General features: G+C 44.7%; 1 long non-coding RNA gene across 24 annotated transcripts in view; it reads right to left on the bottom strand.

Annotated features, from left to right (window-relative positions):
- The window catches only part of LOC116231969 (uncharacterized), a 128,779-nt gene that overhangs the window by 65,499 nt on the left and 35,695 nt on the right, over positions 1–27,585 (bottom strand). For 13 of the 24 annotated variants that reach the window (XR_016471467.1, XR_016471445.1, XR_016471453.1 and 10 more), the window contains 2 exons: positions 21,956–22,086; positions 1,852–12,752 (listed from right to left, as the gene is read on the bottom strand). The exons of 3 other annotated variants lie outside the window; for them this stretch is intronic. This is a non-coding gene — a long non-coding RNA (uncharacterized LOC116231969). Of the gene's footprint in view, positions 1–1,851; positions 12,753–20,709; positions 21,784–21,955; positions 22,087–23,564; positions 23,733–23,834; positions 23,910–25,463; positions 27,240–27,585 lie in introns of those variants that run through there. 8 more of the 24 variants (XR_016471461.1, XR_016471462.1, XR_016471452.1 and 5 more) reach the window with 7 other exon arrangements.

Below are 27,585 nucleotides of genomic sequence, written 5' to 3'. Positions count from 1 at the left end.
TTATGATTGCCAAGACCGTAACTCTGCATACATTCAAAGCTTGAAACAGATCTTGTAAGTACTTAACACTGCATGATATCATCTGTAACGCTATATGAGAAGCTTTAAAAGCAGATTCATATAGAAAACAATAAATCATCTGCTTCAGTGGCTGGCAGCCAAGGTGACGTTACCGAATACCATCCCCATCGGCCCCACAGCTGAGTGGGGCATTCCCCAGGGGTGTGTGTGCTCTGAAAGCACTGCCACAGGGGCCCTGCAGCACAAACAGCCCCTCGCTGAGCCCTGGCCCCAGCCCAGATGATGGGAGCCCAGCACTGGGACACAAATCCCCAGGGACAGCTGGGAGAGCTGGAGCTGCTCCAAATGGGAGGGGGATAGCGCTGACCTGGAATCACTCTTTCTGGAAGAGCTCAGGAAGGGAGGGAGGCAGAAACTGAGCTGCGCACAAGGTGGAAAGCCATGATTCAGCTTTGCTTGCCTGCCATGCATCCCCTGCAGCCCACCTGGCCATTGATGCACTGCAGCCTTTGGCCAAAAGAAGGTGCTCTGCCTGCGCCCGGAGACAGCTGTGTCCCCGCATCTCTGTGTCTCCCAGCTGTCCCTTGCACCGCATATATTTCTTTTCATGTACCCCCAAATTAATTCTTTTCCGCTGGATGGATGTGTCAGAGAAAACAAAACTCTTCATGTCTACATTCTGGGAAGAACAAATACATACAGCTGCTTGGCTAGCAGTAATACCCACTTCCCTTCCAACAACAGAAATGCATGGAAGCCCCCAGTTCATAGAGTAACATAGAGTGCCCCATTATTCCAACACTATTTGCTTTATTTACCTTTTTACTCATTGCTTCGTCCCATTCTGCTGGTCTCCCAAAGAGGCCAGTCCCACCCAATGCATTTGTTTGTCAACTTGGTCATCTACAGAACCTTCTGCATCCAGTCTAATTCTGCTTACTCAGAAATGTTAATTCCATAGATCCCAGAGCACCTCTGGGGGATTTTGCCACTTCTATGGCCTAAGTTGCCTTCCCTGTACAGTTATAAACTTTCACTTAACCGAAAGCCTGCAGTTATTTGCAGGGCCCTCTGTTTTCCAGACTTCCCTTAGACCTGATTAAATGGAGGTCAGATGTGCTCCCCGAGGGTTCATTCTGCAAAGTTCTTCATGCGCTGAAGTCAGGCTCCAGAGCACAGGTTTATGTGTGAGCCATGAATCCATTCACCCAAAGTCAGCCTTCAGTGCAAACTCTCACCTTGCTGGGTTAGATGCCTTTGAATGTCATTAGGAACCAACCACCTCCGAGGTCAAGTTACCCCAAATTATGATGGCCAGATGGTCTGTTAAAATGACACCCAGCTAAGTGCTTTTAGCTGAACCTATGGCTACAACAATTAAACACTCTCATTCTCCTAACCAATTGTCTTCGTCACTGCTAAAAGCCTGAAAGGCTTCAAAAATCAAGTCCTCTTCCATTTTCAATGACGCAGGCAGGAAGTGGTTACAAAGCACTATCAAAAAATCACTTTCTTGGACTTCCATGAACTGTATACTACGTAACTTATTTTTGATCAAAATATGTCAGCCTAAAAAGAAATTACTTGAAGCTGTTCCTCTGAAGGCACTAAGTTGTACCACCTTTCTCAAAACATGAATCACAGAATGGCCTGGGTTGGAAGGGACCTCAAGGATCTCCAACCCCCTGCCACATTCAGGGCCACCAACCTCCCCATTTAATACCAGACCAGGCTGCCCAGGGCCCCAACCAACCTGGCCTCAAACCTCCAGAGATGGGGCATCCACAGCCTCTCTGGGCAGCTGTTCCAGCACCTCACCATAGTAAAGAACTTCCCCCTGACATCCAACCTAAATCTTCCCTCCTTCAACTTAAAACCATTTCCCCTCGTCCCGCCATTATCTACCCTCTTAAAGAGTTGACTCCCCTATATCTCTTCTAATTAGAAGTCCTAATTAGAAGAGTCGCTCAAGATGGATTTTGAGGATAAACAACTCGGACTTAAGTTCTCTTTCTGCAGAGATGGCAATGTTTGCAAAAACATGCCTTGAAACGCTTTCCTCTCATCCTTCAGTTGGGACCAATTTGTTGAAGAGTCTGAAGGACATGACGTCTATAAGCTTCATTTGTACGGTCAGAACTGAAGCACAGGATGGAGGAGCAGTGCCTTACTGCAGGGCCAGCTGTCTGGGCACACAGGATGCATTGCTGGCAGCCGGAGTGAGCACTGAAGGAATCAGAGGTACTGCTTTGTGTTCTCAGCCACTGCAACACCGGAATAAGGTCCTACTCACAGGGGGCAGCACCCTGCACACACAGCTCCACTCCTGGCACACACATGACACAGTGCTGGTGGTAAGAGGGGATACAGCCCTCAGGCTTTTTTTCTATGGGAGGCTTCTCTCATTGGCAGGAAAGGCTGTGTGTGATAGTAACGTATCAGGTTTAAAGTAAAAAAGCACCAAGTTAAAGTTCAACACTGAAAATAAATAAATCAGTGTAACTCAGATAGTATTGCATCTCTACTTATTTGCAAGCAAAACCAGTTTACAAGTTTGGCACCATAGAGGGGAACAATGTGCAACAAACCTGAGAACTATGACAAACTGCCTGCCAGCCTGGGCTGGGCTCTGTGTGCAGACCACTGTGCAGGGCCCAGCCCCACTGCACCCAAACCTCTGACGGGTCCCAGCACATCCACTGCCAATCCAGGCGTGCTTACTGATGGGGGAAAACGACTGCCCTGGGACTGCTGGTTTGCTCGAGTCCCTGGAAAGCAGAAAATCCAGGGGAGTGGCGAATTCCTTTCCTGCACAATAGAGAATTACATCCCTTCTTCGGAATGTTTAAGCTAATCTGGGGAATTTAACAGATATTAATGTTCTTGCTGCACAGACCTACATACCAGTTTGCAGCTTTGTATGAATGACTTGTGAATCTTGTTGCATTTCCATGGTTCTCTCTTGAAAGAGGGCAAGTTTTATAGCACTTTATAGGTTTTAAAAAGTAGATTTCCCAAATTACTGACTTTCTGTGAAGTTCATGGCATTTCTTGAACTCCTTTATACCCTTCCAGGACAGAACTCTCCAGCTCTTGCTCAAGGAAGAACACTTCAGGAGGATACATAGGCAGATCCTGCCTTGTCGGCACTTCCAAGGCTCATTTTCCATCACCTTTCCCTTAACCCACTCGTGCTACTTCCAAGTGTTGCTGCAGCTCCCAGTCCCACAGGACGGACCTCCTTCCACGGCTCTCACTGAACATCTCCCAGATACAACCAACCAAGTCGCCAGACTCATCACAGCTGCAAACATCCACAGAGGTGACCCAGGTGGTGGTCCTGATGCCACCAAACCCCTACTCAGTACTTGCCACTGGGGCAGCACCAGTGACACAGCCACAGTCCAAGCCCAGTCCCTGGCTTGCACTGGGGAAGGCTACGTGCACCCTAACCTGCTTGTACCTGAAATACATACAGCTGGTCACACACTTTAGGTAGAGTTGGACAATTGTCTGTGCAACAGCAACCATAAAGGTGAAGTCCTGGACCTAGCCCTCAGAGGGCCCAGAGACTCACGTTTGGTATTTCAGTGTCTGCAAATTACATATACTTAGCTATGCAAATTCTGGTTTCTTATGCTATGTTGAAAAATAGCATTCTGTAGCTAAGAATTTGTTCTATGAAATAGTGCTGTTGTGCTCTTCATATCTGTTGTAATTTCCACAGAAATAAATAGGAGGCATTACTTTTGGAGTGACCTATGCACGTATCTTTACTATCTGATGAATGGGCTCACAAGGCAACGTGTCTCCTTTCCTACACCTGCTTCACTCTTCCACACTTTCCCTCTCACTTCTGGTTAATTCAAACCTTGCATTTCTAGACTGATGCTGGAAGAAATCTCTCTCCAGTGCTGAGGCAAGAACCAGTGACTGCAGCTCCTTCCCCTTGGTACACTCACAGTGTTGTCAGAACTAACCATTACTTAGCAAATTAGTGTTTCAGAAAGCACAAAAATATCAATTGTTTTATTTCATTTTCTATAACAGAGTTTGATACTGAGGCCATCTCAGCACAGAAAACTACAGTCCTCATTTCCAGTATTTTTCACATGGTGGTGCTGAAAACAGTAAAGCATTCACAACTTCCACAATCTTGTGGCTACTCTCTGATGCATCCTACTGCCACGTAAATTAAGAAATACTAAGAAGATGAACTATCACATCTATAGTTTGACCAAGATCTGAGTGAACTGTTGTAAAACATCAACTTTCTAAACTTGGTACAGTATTCTGGGGTCATATCCAAGATTAAATTTGGCTCGTGAACTCCAGAGCAGTCCCATTTGCATCAGAATAAATTGGGAGCAAAGTTATTAAAGCAAAATGTGTTATGCCAGTGGGGAGAAAGGCCTGTGAGAACACAGTCAGGGCGTAAAGGTTCATGGTCAAAATAGGTAGGTTGCTCTGCAAGTAATGCCTCCTATTCATTTCCATGGAAACTGCCATCATACAACCAAAGCTCTTCTGAAGAAACTCACTTGGCCTCAAAATCAGGCTTCATCTCTTTTCCAATTAGCATCTTCAGGATGCTTTCATCTCAACCGGAACCCCACAGTGAATCAAAAGCTTTTTCCTATTAAAAAAAAAAAAATTAGGTGCAACCCCCAAATTACCAATTTATCCAGATTTCAACCTCTTTGATTCCGTTCGGTCCAACTTCTCTACTTGCAGCCATAATTCCTCAGTTCACAGGCTGTAGAACAGATGACCTGTTCTTTGGCAGGATAAGCTGTTATGTTTCCATCACAATCTATAAGCTCTGTTTCAAGAGGGTGAGCGGGCAACGGGCCAGGAGTAGAATACCTCTGCTTCACAGTCATCCCGGAGCCAAGATATTATTTTGACTTTTCAAAAGCATGAGTGGTCAAAAAGCAGCGCTTGGAAATTGAAACCATCCTCCATGCACCTCTGCTTCTCTCAAATTAAGCTTGAAAAGCATTGTGGATTACATGACTCATGCAGCGTGGGGACTGCATTTTCCCCATCAATAACAGTCTCAGTTTATATTTCTCAGTTGCACTCCAGTGTTTTTCCTGTTTGCAGCCAACGCACAGAGCCAGCCCACAGCAAGGGGTCACGCTGTGGCACGGGGCTCGTGGCGCATCTCCATCATGCTCCCACATCTGGCCATCCTACACCTCCCCCAGGAAGGGCCCTGTGCAGCCATGCTGCAGGCTCTGAGGCAGCATTTGGAGGCTGCTGGACAGCCCTGAGCTGTCGTCCTTTGCGAGGCGTCGTGCCACGCTTCGGTTCATCTGACAGTTACACGGCTGTCTGGGGCTTGCTTTAATCTCAATAGCAGGCTGAAGTATTTTTCTAGCTGTTTAGCATTTCTGGTTTATGACTGTCCAAACGCTGCAACATTCTGCTGGTGTTATCATGCAGATCCAGAGGAAAAAGCTCATGTCAAATTAGTTCTAGGCACACGGTGAGCTCTGCAGGTTAACTCAATGCCTGGCACTGCCCCCAACCAGTCCGGCCCGTTCTGTCCCCAGTCCCTGGGCTCCAGGGGATGTCTCTGTTGGAGTTCTGGCTGAGGTCTTTGCCTGGGGAGACACATCACGTTGTTTTTGAAACTCTCAAATTTTAGAACTTCCTGCATGTTTCAACACACTTGGGAAAGACATGGGTGGAATGAGCTCGGCAGTGGGATGCTGGCTGCAAGCACGCAGCAACAGGAACTGCAGACATCAGCACAGCCCATGCCAGCCTGCAAGACCCACACACACACCTCAGTGCCACGACTCCCCTACCCTAACACAGCAGCCTGGAAATCCAACCTGAATGGAAATGTCCTTGAAATGCCATCATCCTGCATTTCATGCACTTTGCTGTGCCTTACCAGACCAGAATAAAACCGCATGGACCCTGACAATCACAGGTCATTATGTTCTGTCCCAAAAGAAACAAAGCTGCAGCAGAACAGAAGTTTCAAGGAATAAGAAGAGGCTCTTTTTAGGCATTCCCAGAGCAGTTTCTGAGGCTGTACATGCAGCACGATCACAGCCAGGCTAACTTCTGGTCACACTCTCTGAAAACTAAGAGAATCAGCACCAAAAACTGAAGAGAGAAGTGATAGTGCAAACAAGACGATCAGATATTTCCTGCATCTGAGCCCTAAAACACATTTCAGTTGGGAAGAAGGACAGAGATGCCCAAACTCCTAAGTTTGGACCATCTGCTCCCAGATGCATGGCCACCACATTGCCAGATGTGGATAACTCAAATTCGAAGCTGTGCCATGTGTTCTCAGATAAGTTCTGAACTATCTGTGTTTGCTTGAGACAGCTGCATTCCATCAAGTTCTGGAGAACCCCTGCAGAAGAACATCCCCTGAACACATGGTAAATGCTCAAAAACCAGTTTGAAAGAAAGCAAAGTAGCCATGTACGTTTGTACTAGAGCTTGCAGGTCTTAACAGCCAAATGAGAGTGACAGCAGAGTTGGAGGGCAGCTAGCAGACCTGTTGTTTCACCATCTTTTCTGAAGTGTATTTTTACAAAGAAACAAAACCAAAACAACAAACGTTTTACATCGCTGGTCTATCAGCCCTTAATAGCTCAGAAGGAACAGGCCAGAGCTTGTGGCAATGTGTTCCGTGCTGGGAAGACAGCAGCACTGTGAGCACACAGCTGTTTATGCCACGTGAGACTGCGTGCTCACAGTGTGTTGGGGCAAATGACTCAATGCTCCATTTACAACATATTATTAGCATGAAACACAAAAATACACATGCACAGGTACTAAGAGGTGTGCTGGGTTTGATTGCTTCAAGGCACGAAGCTAGAAGGCTGAACAGATATAATATGCTTTGCAACTAAAACCTTCTGGTTTGGAGAGGGGATTCTAAGACATGTATTTGAAGTTCTAAAGAAACTTGATTTTGCAGCAGGTAATTGTCATGTTAGTCCAGCTTTTTTTCTAAATTCCTGTGTAAAATCTCATTCATTTACATTGCTGGCACACCTTGCTCCTCTGACTTTTAAGAGCTGATGCTGTATTTAAAAGTTGCTTTCAGATGTCCAAAGAGGGTTATTTGCATACGTACCAGCATTGTGAAAGCACAGAATAAGACACGGCCACTTGTTCTACAACATATATGATTAAAAAAAAGATAAAATGGTTATAACTACCTACTGACAAACGTAGCAGTGTAGTGATGAAGCAGACTTCCCAGACGTGTGAGCACTGTAAGCTGGAATCATTCACTGGCCTAATGCAATTCCTTTCACTTCTGATTTTTAAAGTACTGGGAAAAGGCAATAAAAAATTAACAGTAATTGATGGTAAATTATTGTTTTAAGTCTGCCTTAGAAATAATAGACTGCTGCATTGGTCCCACTGCACGAACAGCAGGGAATGGGAATCAGCAGAGCACACAGCCCAGTACATGGAGCAAAACCAGTAAAAACCAAGCAAGGGTAAGAGGAAACAGAAAGAGGAATATTCACTGCAGAATATGTTGCTAGCATTAATTCCTTTAGAAAGCAGAAATTCAGGGTCTGAGGATGGTATCTGCCTCCTTCACTGGGGAAAAAACAAAAGCTCAGAATTTAAGAACACTAAGTTGCTCAGTCCCTCTTAGATGTTACTGCAGATCAACTGAGGAATTCACAGCAGGTGAGTGCATGTGCCCTGCTGATGGTGACACAGACTGCAGAGGGCAGCTCAGGGCAGAAGCAGGTGTAGCTGCAAATACAATGCAATAGCCCCACGCTGGACTTACTAAGTTACTGTTATTCACCTGTTGCCAGCATTTGGATACCAGATTACATGTAACTACATGGTTACATTCTGGATAGTGATAAACACTGCCCCAGGGCAGTGGGCAGCCCTACCTGCTGCTGCTAAGGGAATATGCTGAGGCCACATCAATATTTGTATGGAACAACTGTATTTATCTCCCTAACGCACTCAAACATTTACCTTCCTTCAAACCCTTTTAAACAGCCTTCCAAGCCCATTGGAGAGTTTTGCTGCTCCCTTTCTGGGAGCATCCTACAGCTTTCAGTACAATTTGCCTCGATTTAGAGCTGAATTAATCATCAGAGCAGCCTTGTTCCTCACCACAGAAGCACAACCCCTCTTTTACTGCTTCCAGACTGGCTCTCAGCACATACTGTATTGTTCTTAGCAAAGATGCCAAGTCTACAGACCTGCTTTGAATTTAAGGCTCCCTGCTGCAGCACTGCAAAGGTTTTCACTGCAGTGTCACTCTCATTTCCAGGCCTTGATGATATTTCAGTAGCACAATGGAAGGCAGGTCCCTGCCACAACAAAAAGCAAAACTACACTGTTTCATTACACAGAAATCTTTGGCCCAGCAGAACATGTGTCCTTCTGGATGCTCTGTGCATTCAGAGCTCTCTAGGAGTAGATTTCTGTAACGGATCAGCAGCATTTGCTCTTGTGCATGAGATCACCACATAAACCGAGCTAACAATGACAGTCTTTGCTGCACAACAGACATATAAACTTAGAGAACAAAAAGCTGTAAATCCATATGCAGCCACTACATTTATCTGCCACAGTTACTCATCCACAGCCCAGAACACGCATCACAAGTTCCAAAAAGAAAACTTCAAGTAGTGCCAAGTATTTGCAATAAGGCCCACACGAACATTCTTCTAGTAAAAATTCACTTTTTGCACACATTTTCAAAAATCAGACTTCTTGTTTCAAACTACGCAAAGTTGTTCCATGAATGCAGGCAAACTTGTTTTAATAGGTATTTTTATATGTGCACACCTACATACAGTGCACACATCCCTTAGTAGGGGTTCTTCTAGCTCACTCAAGTAAACATGGTTTTGATGACCAAGGTACAGAGAAGGAAAGCTTTTCCTTCAGCCTTCCTGGAGTTTCCAGCCCTATTGCCTACAGACACACACAGACCTCCTCTTGCTTCCCCTGTCCATCCCAAGCATCTCCATCTGCCCCAGCCAAGCTCCTCCAGGAGCCCCACTGACCAGCAGCCTGTGCCCAGCCAGGCCCTGCAGGACAGAAGCCCTCAGTATGGCAGGATGGCTCCCCAGCTTCCATCCTCTGGTACCTTTCCCCAGCAGCCTGTCAGCCTCATTAGGGAGGATCCTTTGGCCACAAGGACTTCTTGCAGCAAGGCTAGAGGAAGCCTTGCCAAAGAGCTGAAATGAAATCTATAGATCTAAATGGAAAGCAGCACTAAAAAAAAAAAAAATAGTTTATCTCCTGGGCACATGCTTGGTTTAGGGAGTAGGATAATGTATCTCAGAGATGGAGCAACAAGCCACAGGATGGAACATGGCACAAGGAGATTGCTGATGCTCAGCTGTTCTCAGCCTCCTAACTGATACACAGACACACAGCAGAGCAGAAAGAAAATAGCCTGAATGAGGCTCCTTTGGAAAGCAGCAATTTTGACAGCAGAATCACTCCTGGGAGAGGGGGTCAGTGCTGCAAGCTCACTTTGCTAAGAGGAAGAAACGTCATTCTGGGTAGTGGCAATCAATTTCCCAGAATGGACACGGTGGCCAAAGCAGGGAAGGGGAAAGAAATCGTACGACGTGACCCACCTTCTTCCTAAGAAGTGACCCAGCAAAGAGCATAGAAGAGGCTGAAGCAGATCATTGTCCTTGTAGCCCCACAGCACCTGAACAGTCTGCAGTTCCCAGGGCCCGCAGGGAAGCAACAGTGCCTGTGGCAGGAGGTGGAATCCAAGCAGTAGATGAACATGTGATATAGCACAGGTTTTTTAGTTATATCTTTGTGGCTTTGAGCTAGTCAACCCTAATAGCCAATCCCCTCCCCTTCTTAAAGCGACGCCAGCAGAGTCCCATACATGGAGTCTCTGGCGATGGCCATTAACTGCCTTCAATGGCTAGCTGTTACTGCTTCAGGTGAACAATCAGAGGGTCCATGGCATGGTAGGATCAGGTCAGAAAGGCCTCGTTACACCCAGGGATAGCTGCATGGCTGATGGTGGAGCTGAACAACACAGAAATAGGCTCAGCACTGGAATGAGAACCATCAGCAGCGGCAGGAGGAGGGGGGCTATTTACCAATGTCAGACTGTATAAATATCTACTTACTTCTGATTGCTCAACCTGCTGCGAAGGGCTCGTGTATTAAACACCAGCTTGCACATTCCACAACAGGTTTTTTCTTTGGAGGCTGTCAGAAAGGATTTGGATGAGGTCAGGTTCTGAGCACAGAACATTAAGTCTTCAGTGGAGGACGGACACAAAAGCTCCATCTTCTTCTGTACAGCATGCTGGCAAAGCGTGCATCAGCCCCATTTGTTTTATTGCTAACAATTACCAGCTACAGCTGAGGTGACCTGGTGAACCAGCCCTGTGATGGAGCCATTAGTCACAGTTCAACAGACACCATGATACAGTCAGATTTTAAGCCCTGCAAAGTAACGGACAGGTATCAAACAGTTGAAAAACCATAGACTAAGCACAAGCAGCTCTGTGGCTGCCAAGGGGGGAAGAAACCTCATGAAATCTGGAATGTGTTTCTACTTACTGTCCATCCTAGTAAAATAAAATGATCTCTCATTTGAGCATATGGTTCTGCTTAGACAAGAAACTGTATATATTGGTCTAAATCCAGAATAGCCCTTCTGACATATTACTCAGTATTAGAAAATCACTACAACCTGCATGCTCTGTAGCAATTCCTAATGCTAAGTGCAACAAATCTGCAATGATCCTTCCCCTCCCCCCCTCTCCTCCCCAGCAATCTGTCCTGGGCCTGTTTCTCTTTGCTCCTCTCACAGTCACACCTTCTCCTGCGTGGCCTGTTGCAAACACCTTTCCCCCTTCTACTTTCTGCACAGTGCTTCCCTCCTGATGAACATCTCTCTCCAAAAGAAGAGATGATGACTTTTCCCCTTGCAAGGCCTTCCGGCAGCACCTCAGCAGTCTCCAGTTTGGATGGTAACCTCCTGACTGCAGGGAGGTTTAGCTTTCAAACTGCAACGATCTCATGGATAAGCTGCACACATGTGCTATAAGGCACGTATGTGCTTTAATAGATTGCTTAGCTTCTACCATGCCTGCTCAGAGGGACAAGAAACCTCCAAAACCTCGTGGCTGCTCCCTGGGTCCACAGAGATCCTCCCTGATCCCAGCAGTTCTGCAGGATCCCCAGATGATCTGGTGCCCATGCAGTTGCCTGGTCAGGAGCTAAGAGCCTGTTGCACAGTGCAGTACGACCCACACTGCCTTTTAAGCACCTACAAAGTGCTGAGACACAGAAAAAAAAGAAGCAAATACCTGAGAAAGAACAAGGCTTTGCACATCTTGCTGGAAAGGGGCTCTGTGGAGGAGGGGTCCTGGTGCACAACAGGCTGACCATGAGCCAGCAGTGTGTCCTTGTGGCCAAGAAGGCCAAAGGCATCCTGAGATGCATTAAACAAAGAGTGCCCAACAGGGCAACGGAGGTGATTCTCCCCCTCTGCTCTGCCCTGGTGAGGCCATGTCTGGAATACTGTGCACAGTTCTGGGCTCTAGAGAGATAGTGGGGTCTCCTTTTATGGAGATATTTAAAGCCTGCCTGGATGTTTTCCCCAGCAACCCGCTGTAGGGAACCTTCTTTAGCAGGGGGTTGGACTGGATGATCTCCAGAGTTCCCTTCCAACTCCTACAATTCTGTGATCTTGGGTCAGTGTATAAGACCTCTCCAAAATGGACATTATTCTAGCTGCATTTTCTAGTTGAAAATGTATTTTAGAAAAGATTCAAACCTTCTACATGAACGTTCTCATTTTCAGAAAATGACATTGCAAAAGAAATATTGAACTGAAACATTTCAGTGAGATCAAAATATTTGAATGGGGAAAGCTCACTTTGTAAGAATGGATACGGATGGGAAAAGAGACTTTGCCAGAAAACCACTCAGCCAACTGGGCCTGGGCTGGATCCAGACGTGTCAAAGATAGATTCAAGCTAGGCTCTTCTTGAGCTCACAGAGCTGCACAGCAGTGACAAGGAGGAAGGAGTTCCAAGGCACCTGTGCTGAGGATAAACTGGAAGCCCAATCCCTCTGGCATCTCAGAGGGCTGTGCATGCAGCACCATGGCTGCCTTGCTGGAATCAGCTTCAAGAGATCTGAAAACATCAGGGAAAAATGCACATCTGAGAATCACATGCCAGCTAGCACAGAAGGTGTTTTTCAACCTTGGTGATTCTCTGATTCTATGAAATCTGATTCAAGGTTATGCCAACAAAAAATGAGAGGCAAGGAACTTCAGCAGCACAGGTCATGGCTGTCCTACAAGGCTGCCACCTCTGCTGGTTGGGGCTGGAAGACAGAATCTGTGTGTGTCTGGGTAAGACAATGAGCATCAGCACATATAAGGCTAACATGAAAAATGCTAACACTGTTGTTTGGAAAGGATTTTTTTTTAACAGTCCTTTCATCAAAGCAGCACAGAGAATGGCAAAATTCCTTCTCACAGCTCTTAAGGAAATGACTCCTTCGAGGCTGTATTCATCACTGTGGACTAAAAAGTTGTCTCCTAAATTCATCCTGCCAGTTCCTTGTTAATTTGTCACCTGTGATTCCAACAGGGCAACATCCAGAAGTAGGCTATGACATCTGCATGAGAAGGATGAAGGCTCTTTCCATTTCAAGACCTGTTGTCTTAGATACAGGTTTCAAAGTTCAGATGCGTACAAGCACCCCTGAAAGAGAAATAAAGACTTGCTAGAGAAAATGTTGAAACTCACTGTATCCATCTCAAAGGCGATCAGACTGGTCCAGCACACACCATCAGCATAAGAGCAGCACAACGGCCACAAGACCAAGAGTGAAGGCAAGAACCAGATTCACGAGTGCAAGAAGGGATGTTCCCTTTCTTGAAAGAAACAAGGCATCATCACAAAACGAGGGCAGCCACCCTTCTGTGCACTGGAGAGTTCAGCCTGGCCAAGAGGACTGATTCTTTCTGCATACAGCAGCTTTCTGTTTACCTTGGCAAAATAAGAGATTGTACCAGGAATGGAGGAATCTCAGCTCCTTGTAGAATCATTCTAGAGAAGCTCTAGCTACTTGTCAAGGCTTACACAAGGACTGAAGTCAAGGTGAGTAGCTTCATAACCTCTTCAATTAGGTAAAAAGTAAGTTCTGAGGAGCACACATCTCCACCTAAGGCTGAAATACAAGCATTACTCACAAGGTTGAAGCAAAACAACAGGCTGGTGTCACCTCAGCCAGGAAGCTGCTGCCTGTAGAGCTCAAAACCTTCTCCCTCAGGTCTGACATAAGCACGTATAAGGAACTGGATAGGTAAGGAAAGGGACGGTCCTAGCACAGCTAGGCCAGTGAAAGAGCATAACTGCAGAGTTAACTACAGGGAGCTATGAAAATGCTATTATATTTGGAAGACAATCAGGATCCTTTGCAGAATTAGGCTGCACTCCATGAGGCACTGGAGGAGTTTTCTTAAAAGAAATGCACTGCATCAGCTGCAGAGAATTCATATAATGTGTTAGCCTGTGAGATGCTGAGCTGGACAAGAAGCTCTGTTCTGCTCTGGAAATGTTATGGAGCTTTATAAAATTTTAAAAAGCTGTATGTATTATTTATCCCTATATATTTGTGTACGTATAAACACACACATATTATAATACATATGAATACACAGCCTTTTTATGAGTCACAGTGAAGAAATTTCATTTCATAACACAAACCCCCCGCTAAATCTTCTTCCCACAAAATTTTAAAAATAAAAGACATTTTCCTCCCTCCTCTTACAGGTTTATGTATTATTTGTGGTGCCAAGGAGCTAATTCTGCAACGCAGTTATACACTGCAATGAGCAGAACATGGTTAAATGGAAATGCCCAGTTCTATTTAGATTTATTTTTAAGCATTCTTCCAACAAAGATAAAGCCTCCTGTAGGATACGGATCAATTCAGCTTAAGGAGGGCCTCATCTGGGCTCTGGACAGAGCACTCTGGGGCTCTAAAGCATCTCTGTAGGAAAGCAAAGCAGCCAGTCACACCCACATGAAGTAAGGATGCCTTCGGAGGTCAGAGAGCTTCAGCACTTCAGTCCTGAGATAAGAACTCCATCTGCAAGTTAAAACCATGGCTTGATGCAGGATTTTTTTCTGAGGAAAGGGGCTGAACTTGTATTAATGGAGGTGAAGCCTGAGCCAGCAGTTTTCCTTACTGTCTGGAGGCGCTTATCTTCCTGAAAAACAGATAACCTCATTGCACCTACTGCAAAAAGGCATTCAGACACAAACTTCCTTAAACCTTGACAGTGTTTGTGAGTCTTGTGAAGGAAAGAATGGTTTCTTCTAAAATTAGCCAAAATAGGGGCTTCATGGAAAGAGCAACAGCATGCAGACACTTTGTCTGCAAGCCCCTTGGCATCCTTCTGTTGTGCTTATGTAGCACCTGGAGCAAGCAGGCACTGACTGTAGAGCATGTGAGGGCTGACACTGCTCAAATAACAACTGAGGGGTGAGAAAATGTGTCAGTAGGAGGAGTGCATTCATAGTGGAGCACTGCTGAGACAGGTAGCAGAGCGCTTTCATCAGCAGTAAGAACGTTAACCCCATCCAATCCACGTTGAACAAAATGGGGATACAGGATTGCCTCCACAAACCAAAGATAGCATTTTCTGCTGCCTCTGCTGCAATCACTTATTCAGGTTTTTGTTTTGGGTTTTGTTTTTTGGTTGGTTGGTTTTGGTGAGATGCAAATAATTTATGCAAACTCCCCCATACACTATCAATCTCCATCTGATGATGGGATACAGGCTGAGATAAGCCCTTCTTCTAGCTATACGATTTTGAAAGAAAGAAAATAAATATTTCAGAGATTTTGTGATGCAGATAGATATGAACAATAAAAGCAGAGGTAAAGAAAAGAAGAGCTGGCTTGCATGGCAAGGTAAACAACAGACCCATGAAAAACACTTGTCTGTAAGGTTCACACCCATATCTCATCCCACATTAGAGTTGTGGCGTTCTGGGTCTGAAGTAAAACTCTAGCTGACCTGTGATGTATTAAGTTTCTAAGCTGTCTCTGCTTCTGTAATTTAAGCATATTTTGTCTTTCTACTTAACAGGCAAACCTCACCATAAGAAGAAGACAATATGCAAACTATGGGTGGAGTATGCATGTAGCCAAATTGGTACAAATTCTTTCAATATGAGACAAAAAACATATGTGAGACCATACTGTCTGAATTGGAACCATACTGACTTTAATATACATGCCAAAATGCTAGAAATCGAATTTTGACCATATTTGAGAATTTCCTGTTACATAACTGGAAACTTCAGCTGCGTGGGAAGCTCTGGGATGCTACATGAACCAGCAGGCACCTCCAATCCTATCCCTTGGCATTACACAAAGGAAAAGGAAAACAAATGTCATGATATGATAGATTATCCCTTCTTTCACTTCAACAAAAGCAAAAATATATCCTGAATTACTGAAAATCACCAAGTTTGATCTTATAAATCAGGATGTGACGTGGTAACCCTCATCTCCAGCAACCAGAAGAGAGAAATAGCAGAGGAATGATTGATTCAAAGGTCTGGAAAAGAAATACTGACACATTAAGAGCATGGGACAAATCCAGTCTAGTTCAGACAGTGCTGAAAGCTGTTGCCAGGCAAAGTCTTATCAGTTATCAGATTGCTAAGAAAGAAACTTTTAATGTGTTATTTTTTTAAGTTAAACAGGATCCCTGACACTGAAAAAAAAATAACAAAAATAATCACGTTCTTGTTTGAATCAAAAAACAGGAGAAAATCAGTGGGAAGCAAAACATTCACAATTTCTAAAATACTCTTTACATCCACCTGCCTTCCACAGATGAGTCCAAAAGGCTGTTTACTAACCAGCTACCTGCCCTAAAAAGATTACTGAAATTATCTGTCAGCAGTGAAGAGGCAACAATACAAAGGGAACATCAGCTGAGCTACTGACACTTTAGAATACTGAATGGTACTGAGACCTGAGCTACATGAGTCCCCAGGGCAGCCTTTCTCAAGCTACATGGATGACCTACTGCTGGTGGGAGTTATTTCCTGCATTTCTGCATTCTCTACCATGGCAGAGACTCTATCCTATGCAAGATCGTGCTCCAAAGAAGTTCAAATGAGTGTGGCAGAACTCTACCTTATTTTCCATATTAATATCTGTATTGATCTCATGTGGATCAACATGATTCAGCACCTGCAACGAGTCTAGACTGAGCAAAGCTTTCAATAAATGGAGCAAAGGGATCACAACAAGATGATGCAAAGTGATGGAGTGAAGATGATGTGCATGGATTTGAAGCTGGCTGTGCTTCTGGAGTTGAGACTGTTCACTCACTATCAGAAGAATTCCTGAGTGTCCTCATAGAGAAAGCTATACACTGACATTATTGAAGTCAGCTTTCATAAATTAGCCCTCTTTAAAATTTCTAGATGCCTCTTTTCTTAATATGCACCATTTGCTTTTCCAAAGTTGCATTTCCTTTTGCCTTCCCCATTGGAATGGCTTTGAAAAAGTCTTTGAAATAAACATTCCATGATAGCTGTAACACACTTCATAGGTATTTGGATTTTCATCCTGAGTTATTCAGTGCATTTTACTAAAATAAAAAAAACACACAAGAACATATTCCACCAAATCTGCACTGATTTTTACACCACTTGTTTGTGATGTGACAGGCAGGAGGCAGCAAAAGGCAGCAACTCAGCAACCCAGAAAGTCAGCTGGGCTCTAGGGAGGCAAGAAGGGCAGTGAGATGACAACCAACCAATGCCAACAGTAATTAATTCCTTCTTTTTTCACAGATCTTAACAACTTGGTTTCCCTCTCCTCTCAGCATCCTCCCTATGTCCAGACACCAACAAGTCCTCGCTGATGCCCTGAACTGCTCAGCAAGATGAAAATCAGAGAAACCATTCTCAACATCGGGAATGTTTCAAAGCTTTTTGGCTTGGGGGAAAACCTGAGTGCCTCACATTATTTTTTCCAACTGTTAAAGCTACTATCTTTATTGATGTGTATATTATCTTGATGTTTATCAACAGTTCTTGAAGATCCTAGAGGAAAGAAACAAAGAACATCCTTCCTTACTTCTCCCATCGCGTGGCCACCACTTTGTGCTCCTCCATGTCAATGACACTACCAGCATATTCATTACTGTTTCCATTTGAACACCACTTAAGCAGCTTTGGAACAGGCTCAGTACTGAAGTGTTTGCTTTGTAAATACAGCAAAGGACATCCACGTTGTGGTTAATCAGCGTCTTCCATCAGGATTTTCAAAATGGAAACTTCCACCACATATTCTGCAAGTCCAATTTTACAAAGCCTGGTTTAGGGTCAAAAATGGAACTGCAGAAATGCTTTATATAAAAGACACAACAAATTGGACCCCAGCACTGACGTCTGCAAAAAAAATGCTTTATAGGATTTCACACTTGGAGGTCTCTGCATCATTATTACTCTCTTCCCCGCACGTCAGCCAATACAGAATCCATGCCATGGAATTTGTATCTGCTTGCTATATATCCAGCTTTTTAATAGATTTTCTTATGGCAGGAAATCAACTGTTTGCTAAGAGCCAAGAATATAATATCTATCGAATTCCCCTTATGTGCTAACTGAGTCATTAATTACACTGAAGACAGCTATTACATTTGTTCAGCACTAGCTAGTTTTTAACAAACAGCCCACTCCTTTCCAGTAGCTTTGCTCCCTATCAGGCATATCCCAGCCCTTCAAAAATCAGACCAGCCAGCAGTGGAACCAACACAGAGCTGTATCTGTGGTGAGAACTTTTGCTCCTTAGTCATCAAACCAAAAGATTTGCAAAAAAAAGTTTCTCTCTTTAGAGACAGAAAAATAATTGTCATTTCCATTTTATTCTTTTTAAAGGTCGGAAGTGTTGTTAAAATAAAGGGGCTCATTTTTCACTTCCACTGTGTGTTCATGCAAGGTCTTCTGGCTGAGGTGATGTTCAGCTCAGCGCCCAGTCCCCATGGTTGTGTGGGTGGGACTCAATATGGAAATAGCTGCAAGCTTTTCAAGGGGAATCAGCCAAGCAGGCTCTTGTACCATTACGTGCATTGCAGGTTGGGTGTTCTTCTTTATCTAGATGATGTCATCAGCTCTCCACTCTGCTCCAGTATCCTAAACAGCTGACCCAAGAGGGTTTTCTACATTTCAAAGACTTACAGTGCAAGCACTGAAGATTTCAAAAGCTTTCCAATACTCCTGAAGCCCTCGCAGTATCTGAAACACAGTTAAAACTCCTGGAGCATTAGTAAGGCTTCGCTACATCCATATCCCTCAGTGAATGAATCACAACACAAGTTGTTTATGGAGTGAATCAGTGAAAAGGAAGATCCTCACATTCAACAAGGTCAGAAGGCTCTCCCAAAGAAACACGTGAGAGCAGAAAGAATGATGCAAGTCTGGGATCCTCACCCTAAGGCCACATCCCCAACCACACCAGTTGTTTTCTCTTCATACAGGGTGTTGCATTTTGCTTAACAAAAATTCATATTCTTTCCCCAGACCTGTGATCCTCTCCATCTTTTCTAAAATTACCAGATTAACTACAGCAAAAAAAGTGCATGAGAATTAAAATAAATAAGCTTACACACAGTAAAGCTTAAATTCATTCATTTGCTTACGTTTTAAGGAGACACTGGAATTCCCCTTTTTATCCCAAATTCCTGGAATTCTTGGAAGAAGCAGTGTAGGTTCAGACAGCTAAAGCTGGTATAAAGCCTTTGTCATAAAATATACCAGGTGTCCCTATGGAGAAAAACAAGTGCCTTCTGGATCTCAAGATGCTCAACATCCTGGCCAGCCACGAAGGAGGGGCAGACAGTGGTGAAGAATGTGTTCCTCAGCCACTGGAAGCCCAGCCAAGACACATCAGTCTTTATTTAAATCATCCTCCCCCAAATTATTCCTAACCAAAGGATCAAAAAAAGAAAAGAAAAAAAAAAAAACCCAAACACAGTCAAAACAGTCAATGGATCCACTCATAAAAATAATGTTTAAATCAACCATGGTCCAAACAAAGAAGGAACCAACTGACGCAGAAAAAGCAAAACCTGGCCAAAACCACAGCTTAAAAACTGTACTGAACTTTATTGAGGGTTCACACGGAGCTGAGTAATACCTCCCACCAGCCATAGCCTGAGTCACAAGCTTTCTGCCCAGCTAACTTTACAATAAACACTTGTGCAAAGTCCAGCTCCCATTTTTTCGGGAGAACTGGTAGTAGTGGCTACGCCAGAGGCTGCTTTTAGATACCACGTGCTCTGGAGTTTCTTTACAGGAATTGTCAGAACTCACAATGTCACTGCATGGTAAAATGCAAAGTGACCTTGCAACATCCGAGAGCGCCTAGGCAACACCAATGTTCATAAATCCATGGGACCCGATGGGGTGCATCCACGGGTGCTGAGGGAGCTGGCAGAGGTGATTGCTGAACCGCTCTCTATCATCTTTGAGAGGTCTTGGAGAATGGGGGAGGTGCCTGAAGACTGGAGGATAGCCAATGTCACTCCGGTCTTCAAAAAGGGCAAGAAGGAAGATCCAGGTAATTACAGGCCAGTCAGCCTCACCTCTGTCCCTGGAAAGGTGATGGAACAGATTGTGCTGGATGCCATCTCCAGACAACTGGAAGAAAAGGAGGTTATCAGGAGTAGTCAGCACGGGTTCACCAGGGGGAGGTCGTGCTTGACCAACCTGGTAGCCTTCTATGATGTTGTCACTGGCTGGGTGGATGGGGGGAGAGCAGTGGATGTAGTCTACCTTGATTTCAGCAAGGCATTTGACACTGTCTCCCACGACATCCTTATAACGAAGCTGAGGAAGTGCGGGATAGATGAGTGGACAGTGAGGTGGGTTGAGAACTGGCTGACTGGCAGAGCACAGAGGGTTGTCATTGGCGGTGCAGAGTCTGGTTGGAGACCTGTAACCAGCGGTGTTCCCCAGGGGTCGGTGCTGGGACCGGTCCTGTTCAACATCTTCATCAATGACCTTGATGAGGGGGTAGTGGCCACCCTCAGCAAGTTTGCTGATGATACGAAGTTGGGAGGATTGGCTGACACGCCCGAAGGCTGTGCTGCCATTCAGCGAGACCTGGACAGGCTGGAGAGCTGGGCAGTAAGGAACCAGATGAAGTTTAACAAAAGCAAGTGTAGAGTCTTGCACCTAGGGAGGAATAATTCCATGCACCGGTACAGGTTGGGGGATGACCTGCTGGAGAGGAGCTCTGCAGAGAGGGACCTGGGTGTCCTGGTGGACGACAGGTTGGCCATGAGCCAGCAGTGTGCCCTTGTGGCCAAAAAGGCCAATGGCATTCTGGGGTGCATTAAAAGGAGCGTGGCCAGCAGGTCGAGGGAGGTGATCCTCCCCCTCTACTCTGCCCTGGTAAGGCCTCATCTGGAGTACTGTGTCCAGTTCTGGGCTCCCCAGTACAAAAAAGACAGGGATCTCTTGGAAAGAGTCCAGCGGAGAGCCACAAAGATGGTGAAGGGCCTGGAGCATCTCCCCTATGAGGAAAGGCTAAGTGAGCTGGGTCTGTTTAGCCTTGAGAAGAGAAGACTGAGAGGGGACCTGATCCAGGTCTATAAATATCTAAGGTGTGGGGGGCAAAGTGGCGAGGCCAGACTCTTTTCAGCAGTGTGCGGAGACAGGACAAGGGGAAATGGCCAGAAGCTGGAGCATAGGAAGTTCCGCACCAATGTGCGCAAGAACTTCTTTACGGTGAGGGTGACGGAGCACTGGAACAGGCTGCCCAGGGAGGTTGTGGAGTCTCCTTCTCTGGAGATATTCAAGACCCGCCTGGACGCCTACCTGTGCGACCTGGTGTAGGGATCCTGCTTTGGCAGGGGGGTTGGACTCGATGATCTCTGGAGGTCCCTTCCAACCCCTACGATTCTGTGATTCTGTGATTCTGTGATATCTCACTGTAAGCATCTCTTGAGGGCTGCTGCGTTAACATCTAGAAGACCGTGGCTTTCTTGCTGTAGAACTGGGTTCGTTGCTGAGAGTTCTCCTGCTCTTAAAACCCAGGAATGTATTACAAGGGTCAGATTCTGCTCTGCTAAATGGATGTAAATCAGAGTAATCAATGGTGAGTTTATTCTGGATTGACTGCTCTTTTTAAAAGTGCTAAAAAACAAAAAGCCAAGATCTGCCGTTATTACAGTTAGCTAACCGTAATGGTTATTTGCCTGGGCATTATTATTGCTGTGATTTAAAGCAGCTTTGAGTTCTCAAAAACATACTTCTGCTCCCTTCTAGACTAAAAGCCATGACAGGATTTAAGAGATCGGAAGCCCAAAAACATGATTCTGAGTAAAATAAAGAACGTCAGTTCTTGCTACTGTCAGACGAAAGAGGACGAAGTGCCAAACACCAGCACACAGACCATAAACAGCAAGAGCTCTCAGCCTCTAAAAAGAAATGATGACCACTGGTCCCCACATTCAACTTGTTTTAAAAGGTTTTTTCTCTGTCCCTGATCAACAACTTTCCCACCTGAGCAAACAGAACAGGCACACGTGCTGTGCCACAGGGAACAGCTCTGAGCTGGCAGCAGGCACTGGGAACACCAGCTTGGCCAAGGCTCCTGCTGAAGCACAACGCTGGCGGGGCTAAAGATGTGTAAAAACTGGCACCTCAAGGTGTATCCTGAAGTACGGGGAGCTTCTGGAAACAGATCAACCTGCAGAAAGTCCAAGAGAAGAAATACTAAAGGAAAAAAAGACCTCACTATCATAATACTTAGACCCTTCAGAGAACTGATTTAAGTTAATCTTCTTTCTCATTGCTTTCTAGAGAAGACAGCATGAAATCCAGAAAAATTCCCCAGAACTCCAACACATTACAACCCTCACCTTGATGCAACAGGGACCGTGCATTTCTTGTTCTCCTCCAGCCATCTCAAATGCTGCAGGCAGAGGCTGTGCTGCTTCCTCAAAAGTTACTTGGACACTGCTGGACCTTCAGGCTTGTCATGGCTCACGCTCTAGAACATGACAGTTCCTATGTTACAGTGAAGTTAGATAAGTCTGAAACAGCAGCATAATCCATTTCAGACTTCCAACTAGTTTCAATTAATACATACAGCAATCAATTTTGTTTTACTCAAAAATATTTTCTATTTAGTTACACATTTGTACACATCATCACACGCCCTATGGAAAGCAGCAAGGAAAAAATGCAATTAAAGAAAACCATTGAATCATAAAATATCCCTAGTTGGAACAGACCCAGAAGTCCCTTTGAGTCCAACTCATGGCTCCATAAAGGTCTTCCTAAAAATTAAACCCTATGTCTTCCTGCATTTTCCAAATGCATTCTCAGCTCTGGCTGGCTTTGGATGAGGTCTCAAAGTGCAAACACCGTGACTGTAATTCTTCAGAAGAAAAAAATGCTGACCAGAAGCACGTTTACAGAACATTCAGCTGTTCAAACTGCCATGAATATTAGCAGTCACTGCTCCAGATTCTAGACTACACTTAGTTCTCCATTACTACAGCAACACAAAGCCTTTACCACTGTTATCATAGAAAGGGAGCGGAGAAAGGTGCTTCTTCATCGAAGTTATCTCTTTCAAAGCTTTAATGCTTCAGCAAGTCATCACGATCTTCTCCTTCAGCAAGAAGAAAATACAGTGTTGCTTCACTAAGCCCAAACTCTACTGCCAACACAGGAGAATACCCACTATCACTTAGCAATATGTTGAAGGTGATGATGCTCAACCTTGTAGCTTAACAGCTATGAGTTTGGGTGGGAGCAGTCTTCACTTTGTGACCTTCACATTTCCAGCAGAATTATCCTTATGGATCTCACACACCTGTTCCCTACCCTCCATCTCCTCCTGACCTACAGTAGCGCCCTACAATGAAACTCAATCACGAAACATATCACAGAATCACCAAGGTTGGAAAAGACCTCCGAGATCATCCAGTCCAACTGCCCACCAACCACCATTATTTCCCCATTAAACCACATCCCTCAGTACTACACCTGAATATTTAGCTCCCAGTGCTACAGTAGGTAAGGCTGTTGTTAGATCCCCCCCAAGACCCAAGTGGTGACTGGTGGAAATGGTTCCCAAGGAACTCTGAGTGTGAGATATTCAATTTGCTTGAATTTCAGGACAGCACTGATGCGTGGATCAGTGGGCACAGAGCAGAGCTATATGGCACAGTGCATGCCCTGGTCACTAGGAGCACTGACTGCTAATGGCAGCACCATACTGCTCCAAGTACAGCAGTACAGCAAACTGAGTCCTAAATGGAAGCGTGATGAGTGGATCTGGAATCATATTATCAGGGGATCTGTTCCTAGTATAAGAGGGAAGAGCATTCAGAGATTAGAAAAATCCCTGTAAAATAAATGCACAAAGCTCTATGACTTGAAGTAACGCAGTGAATGAATACCAATGGCAATTGCTACAAAACAACATCTTCCAGAGAGAGACGGCTGCCTTTTCCTTACCAGCCATACTGGGGTTTTCAGTCTTGTTTTATTTAGGCATTCTGCAAACTGCCCATATCAGCAATACGCACATCAATAGCAAGACAGAAGAATCAAGCCAAACTTCAGATGCTTTTCATAAATCCAACCAGCAAATGTCTCTTTCCTGGCATGGTGTCCTCCAGCTTGCTTTAATTAAAAAGAAAAAACCATCAAAGTAGGTGGTTCTAATTACCACAATGACCTGACTGAAATTCCTCATACAGAGATGCTCACACAATTGCTGCTTACCTAAGCATCCCAACCCATCCTCACGCTGAGCAGCACCTTCATGACTGGATGCATGAAACTTAACCTGAAGCAAAGCTGAAAAAATGCAATGAGTGAAGCTGTTTCCCAACACGTATTTACCTGCAGCCTGCTGGGGGCCAGCAGCTGGTACTGCCATATGGGGTATAAACAGTAACTATTGTAACAGTGCACTATGTGACATGTAGTGCTGCATGTGATGAACCTGTAACAGTCTCCTACAGAATTACATATCACTGACAGGCATATTTACATAATATACATATGTAAGTACATGCAATGCTATATAATAGATGTACTATATTGACATCTCAATGTACATTACTCCATGATTATAGCTCACAATATATAATTATACACGTTATCTTATAGTAGCTATATAAATATTATGGCCTAATAATGGATATAAATTACTATTAATACCAACAGCTGTAACAGGTAAACCAACACAGGTGTGTTACTGTTCCTGGTAAGTGCAGCACTTAGTGGTAGAGCATCTAATGGAAATAACACAGCAGGAGGGGCAGGGTGCAGGCATTTGGTTTTGTTTCTTTCAGCACAGAAAGTGCTCAAACACCAACATTCTCTGCAGCTTAATGGCCATAATTACCTGCTCTCCATTCTGCCCTTCACATCCTCCATTTGTGTTGCAGCTTCACAGTTCCCCTGGCAGCCCATCAACCACTGCTCTCTGTGTATTTTAGAGCTGTATGCTCTCACAATTAACTTTAACAGCTTATCACTCATCCGCATTGGTTTAAAAGTTTTATGTATAGTTTTAAGTAAAGATATATTCACTCTCCTAGCCAGCTCCAGCACTTCTTTAAAGCTCAGCCAATTTTCCTTCATAGGCCACTGTCTGAGAAATAGTGCCAGTCTGCTCCACTTACTGCTCTCCTGATTTTATCTAATTGGAAGTTTTTTAAGTTTAATATATCTGGCTTTATATCAAACATCAAGCAGCAATCTCTCTCTACCTTGGATAGGTTGCACAGCACCCTTGCCATGTAACAAATGCACACATCCCCTTCCTTATCAATATCTATGCCTTCCAAGATCACAGCTGTAGAAAATCTTGGCTGCACAGCAAGCAGTCTAAAGCTGGCAACCTTTTCATGCCTCTGTTCTATATGCTTTTAATTTATCAGTTGCAAGACAGATGACAAATTAAGTCCCATTAAAAAATCACCACTGCAAATGTGTCTCTAAATTCCCCTTAAGCCTCTCATTTTAACAATGAAACGTCCAGAAGGCAACGCTCTGCTATCAGCCAGCTCTAACTGCAGATTCCCACCTTTATGCAGAACTGGCAGAACACTGGTCTTCCCCATAGCACAGCCCCAGGTCTGCCCTTCCCTCCTCCAGTCAGCTCTGTACAGGGAAGCGTGGAGCCAGAAAAAAGAGCAGCCCTGTTGGCAGGGCAGGCAGAAGGTGTCAGGACCACGGCGCTGTGAGCACAGCCCTTGCAGCACATCTCAGCACCGAGTGGCAGATGTTTGCACAAGAGAGTTACTGGGCTGCATACAAGCAGGTGGTTTGTTTTGGCACAGCCAGCAGTCAGCACTGAAGTCTGCAACTCCTGCAGCAGGGAAAAGGCCTCATCCTGGGAAAAAAAAATGTAAAGGGAATTGCAAAGATGTTTTCATTTCAGCTTGTACCCAGCAGCAGCAGGAGATAGAAACTGCTCTGCAACGTGAGGAGCACAAATGGGGCTCTGCAAGCTCTGCTATGGACAGAGAGCAGTGGTGCTATTTGCTATGCTCTGATTTTCTTGTGCTCCCCTTGGGCTTGGTGCAAAAGCTCACATATCATCAGAATAGCAGGAAAGATGATTCTGATCATGCCAAACACTGTTTTTCTTTTTAGTATAATGATCCATAGAGGAGAGAGGCTGCTGGGTGGAGGGAGCAGTGGAGACAATGGGGATGCTGGCCTCACAGAGACTCCCCTGCCCTCCACACCTCAGATAAGGAACATCAATGCACACACCACCACCTACCTGCACCAGGATTCTGCAGCATGGGCAAACCTTGATGCACACTGAAACTGAACTGCAATCCTGTAGAGGGAGATGCTGTGTTTATCTATTACTCAGCATGCCTACTGGGGCTGGTTGAGACCTCTGCTGCCTGCTGTCACCACAGCAACATGCCATCTCCTTTCTGCAGGATTGCTGCCAGTCTGCTCTGCAGAGGGGCTCAGGGAAGGCTCCCAAAAGGCTGTGCCATGCAAGCAGAGAGGCTGATATTTACTCCTTCTTATTGTACCTAAGGGATATGTTTGCAGCCAAAACAGTTTCATAACTGAACTGAATACACAAACCAGCTCAGTATCTAAGCAGCCAGAAGAGTTTAGTAAATAAATTATCTACGCTTACCAACGACATGCAGAGTTCTCCAACTTGTAAAATGAAGTAACTCCTAAGACTGGAGCTTAGGATAAATAAAAAAAACAAACCATCAAATTCTGCACAACCTGTTTCTAAGTCTAGTACATTCTGGATCTATCTGCAGTACAGGGGAAAGATCCAGGATATGTTTCTGCTCCTGTGGGAGGACGTGGGACCCCGCAACCCTGTCCAGAACTGCACCAGTGTAGGTGGTTCTCTCCAGCTTTGCCATGGCCATGCATAATGTCAGACTGAAAGGCAAGGGTGGCAGCTGGAGGAGGAGGCACTGCAGGGGCTGGAGGGAGAAGTATTCTGCAAGAGCACATCACTTGTTCCCTGACCTCAGGCCATAAACTGAGCCCATGCTTAGAAGTGCTGCAGCCTCACCAATGATGGACTGGGCAGGCGGAGCCAGTCAAGTATGCTTTTTTTGTATACTTGCCCAAAACTTGGGGATCATCCATTGAATGTTTGACTCAAAAATAGCTAGAAAACACTAAATAGTGCTACTTTACAGAAAAATGAGGAAGACTGCTGCCTAAATAAATTCCTGTATGACACTGTACCCAAAACACAACGCTCATACACAAACTATGTTTCAAAGAAACTAGGAGGCAACTTTGCCAGTATCACTGGGGCAGAGCATGCTTAGCTCTTCGGGGAGATTTCCCCAACATTACTGAGGAACTGCCCCTAAAGACATGGCTTTATTCCCCAGTTCATGGAATACCATTTTTATCCCAAGACGTGAAACAGGGAAGAAAAATCTCATTAAATATTTCAACTATCCTTTGCGCAACCAACTTCACCTAGAAGTCCTGCAGATTCACTCTGCAATAGGAAGCTATTAAGTACTGTTAAGAAAAAGGAGGATTAAGCAGAAAAGATTAGTAGAAGGTCAGCAGAAGCACATTACTCAGAAAAGTGGAAGACTTACCCTATCATGTTTGCATGCAAAGATCACAGTGACCATATAATCAGCTTCCATCACATACTACCTGTGTACAAGATGAGGCTCAAACTTTTAGCTTGCAGATAATTCCCTATAAATTTCCCTGTGTCTGCATTATCAAACCCTGCATCCTCAGGGTATTATTTAGTCTATAAGTAATTTGTTGCTAGCATAATTCTACTCACTGAATTACATCCTTTTGATTAATTAATCATACATTGTTTGCTTTCCTCTCAGCTATTTCCCAGCATTCTCTCCACACTGTGCCCATAAGATGTGCATCTTCACAAAGGCAAAGCTATTAAAGCATATTTCCTATCCTCATCTGAAGAGATGCCACATGCTTTATCAGCATCCCAGAACCGTATGTGCCCCAATACTGCACTGCACAC

The sequence above is a fragment of the Phasianus colchicus genome, chromosome 15, assembly GCF_987193195.1.
Source record: "Phasianus colchicus chromosome 15, bPhaCol1.hap1.1, whole genome shotgun sequence".
In the NCBI taxonomy this organism is placed as follows: domain Eukaryota; kingdom Metazoa; phylum Chordata; class Aves; order Galliformes; family Phasianidae; genus Phasianus; species Phasianus colchicus.
Note: the sequence above shows the minus strand (reverse complement) of the source record. Positions and strands in the feature narration are given on the sequence as shown.